The following is a 3,010-nucleotide window of genomic DNA, read 5'->3' as shown; positions in this document are numbered from 1 at the left end:
CTCCTAGACTGGATAATTAATCACTCCCATCCTTGCTACAAAATGTCTACCTTTGCATTTCCAACCCTCATAATCAGTCCTGATAACCATTATTCACTACAGTATCACGAGTTACTCATCTGTATTTCATTTCATCAGCTCCACGTAGACAGATTGGATAGTACTCACTGGAGATTCTGCCTTCCTCCATGCCCCCTAGCTCTAGGTTCCCTCTTGAAAGCTAGTAAGCCAGTCACTTCTTGCCTTAGTAGCTCCCTCCCCCCCATTTGGGTATCCAATATCCAAGTTGCCCATCTCTGTCTACTCTGTTTGTGGAGGGGGTGGGAATGTTTCTTGCTGTAAGGATGTGTTCCTTCTTTTGAGTTGCTGCTCCATAGGTAGAGGTCAAGTTTATCAGACTGTATCAGCTCACTCTTTTTTTTTTCCTCTTCTTTCTTCTCCTGGTTGAGCTGTGATCATCCAGTCATTCTTGTCCATGTCATGTGGGTACCATCTGCAAGGGTGGGCGTACTTGTGCACATGCTCTCTCTTCCCATCAGCCAGTAGCTCCACTCTCCACTTGAGTCCTCTGAGGCCATGCCACTGACTCTGGGCCCAAGAGTCCCCAGATCTCCTCACACTGCTTGCCAACCAGGTCCCCAACTGGGTTCACAGAAGCCCACTGAACATTGTAAGGCTTAGCTTGCCACTTCATTGCTGCTTTTACCCCACTTCCCCCTGTCGGTGATGTGTGTGGTCACCAATCAGAGCATGCATTTCCGTTGAGCCTTAGTCTTGGAGGGGGGTTTGTGTTGAGAGGACCCGATCACTTGCCTTGATGTTTCCTAGTGAAGCGATTTGTTTGTTCTTGTAGTAACTGTCCATCTGCCTCTATTGTTTTGTATTTTTCCTGTAGGTCTTTCTTTCAAGAAGTATCTTTTGTTCTTCTAGCCACTCCAGGCTGGTCTGCTCGTCCTTTCAAGTGGATATTTCTCATATCTGGACATCTAGATGTGGTTCAGGTTTCTACCTATAGTTTTTTGTATTGCAAAGGTTCCGCAGGAAGCCTCGTTCACTGGGTACACTGTTGCTTCATTTTAGTTATTTCAATCAGTTATAGGCAGAAGACAGACTTACAAGCCTTCGAGTGTGATGTTTCTGACTATTCCTATGTCTCCCCCTCCAATGTCTACTCTATATTATAATGCAAGTAAAGCCAAGATTCAAAAAATAGCCAAGCATCTTAACACGATTACTCCCCCAATTCCAACCATGACTCAATCCCTGTATCTCAGAGCCCTACTGTTCCAAGGCTGTGCATATATCGTCCTTTATCTCTGTCCCATTTGGCCCATTCAAACATGCTCAACTGTTCTCCCATCTGCCCTGTTTCTCCACCTCCCTCTACCTCCCTGTATATTGCCCCCCTCCCCAGCACCTAAGCTCTCTTTTGTCTAATCCCCGCCCTGCTCTCCACCCTCTCCTCTCCCCACCACCCATCACCAACTTCCCAGCACCCAACAAAGACTTGCCCCTACCTCCCTTTAGGATAACTTATTTTTCTTAGTCTTTTACAGTAGTGGTCCTATGCAGTATTTCTCTTTTTGTGACTGACTAATTTCACTCAGCATAATGTCCTCAAGGTTCATCCATGTTATGCAGTGGCTTGCCGCTTCCGTGTTATTCTTCAACGTAGCATAATATTCCATTGTGTGTATGGACCACAATTTGTTTATCCATTCTTCAGTTGAAGAGCACTTTGGCTGTCTCCATCTTTTTGCTTTTGTAAAAATTGCTGCTATAAACATTGGTGTGCATATATCTTCTCGTGTTGTGGCTCGTTTTTCTTGTGGGTAGATACCAAGTAGAGGAATTGCTGAATCATAAGGTATTTCTATTTTTAACCTTCTGAGGAAACGCCATATTGCTTTCCAGAGAGGTTGGACCATTTTGCATCCCTCCAGCAATGCAGAAGTGTCCCTGTCTCTCCACATCCCCGACAGCATTTATTGTCTTCTACATTTTTCATTTGCTGTTATTGTTGGTGTGAGATGATATCTCATTGTTGTTTTGATTTGCATCTCTCTAATGGTTAGTGATCGTGAGCATTTCTTCATATGTTTGTTGGCTGCCCTGATCTCTTCCTTAGTGAAGTGTCTGTTCATATCCTGTGCCCACTTTTTAATTGGGTTATTTGTCATTTTCTTGTAGAGGTGTTGTAGTTTCCTGTATGTTTTAGAAATTAGTCCCGTGCCTGACGTGTCATTGCAAAAGATTTTTTTCTCATTCTGTGGGTTCACTTCATACATTTCTGGTGAAGTCTTTTGATGTACATAAGTTTTTTTTTTTTTTATTTTAGTATGTCCCACTCATCTATTTTATCTATTTTTGTTTGTGTGGTTTTCAAAATGTTTTGTAGTCCATGTATTTCCAGAATTAATGCACTCACATTTGACCTGAGTTTTTCATTGATGACCTTCATAATTCTGGGATTCACATTTAGGTCCTTAATCCATGTTGAGTTGGTTTTTGTATAAGGTGTGAGGTGAAGGTCTTGTTTCAGTCTTTTGCATATCATTTTCCAGCTCTGCCAGCACCATCTGTTAAAGAAGCTATCACCTCCCCATGCGATATATTTAGGTGTTTTGTTGAAGATCAGTTGGCTGTATGTAGATGCATTAATTTCTGAATTCTCGATTCTGTTCCATTGATCTATGTACCTTTCGTTGTACCAGTACCAAGGTGTTTTGACCGCTATAGCTGTGTAGAACATTTTGATGTCCGGGAGTGACAGGCCTCCAACCTTATTCTTATTCTTAAGCAGAGCTTTGCTTTTCCTGGGTCTCTTTCCTTTCCATATAAAGTTTGTAATTGCTTTTTTCCATCTCTTTGATGAATGTCCTTGGGATCTGGATTGGGATCACATTATATGTGTAAATTGATTTGGGCAGTATTGACATTTTCAAAATGTTAAGTCTTCTTATGCAGGTACATGGTACATTCTTCCATTGTTGTAAGTATCTTTTAGTTT

Source organism: Chrysochloris asiatica, unplaced genomic scaffold (assembly GCF_000296735.1).
Source record: "Chrysochloris asiatica unplaced genomic scaffold, ChrAsi1.0 scaffold00201, whole genome shotgun sequence".
NCBI lineage: Eukaryota > Metazoa > Chordata > Mammalia > Afrosoricida > Chrysochloridae > Chrysochloris > Chrysochloris asiatica.
This window is presented reverse-complemented; position numbering follows the sequence as displayed.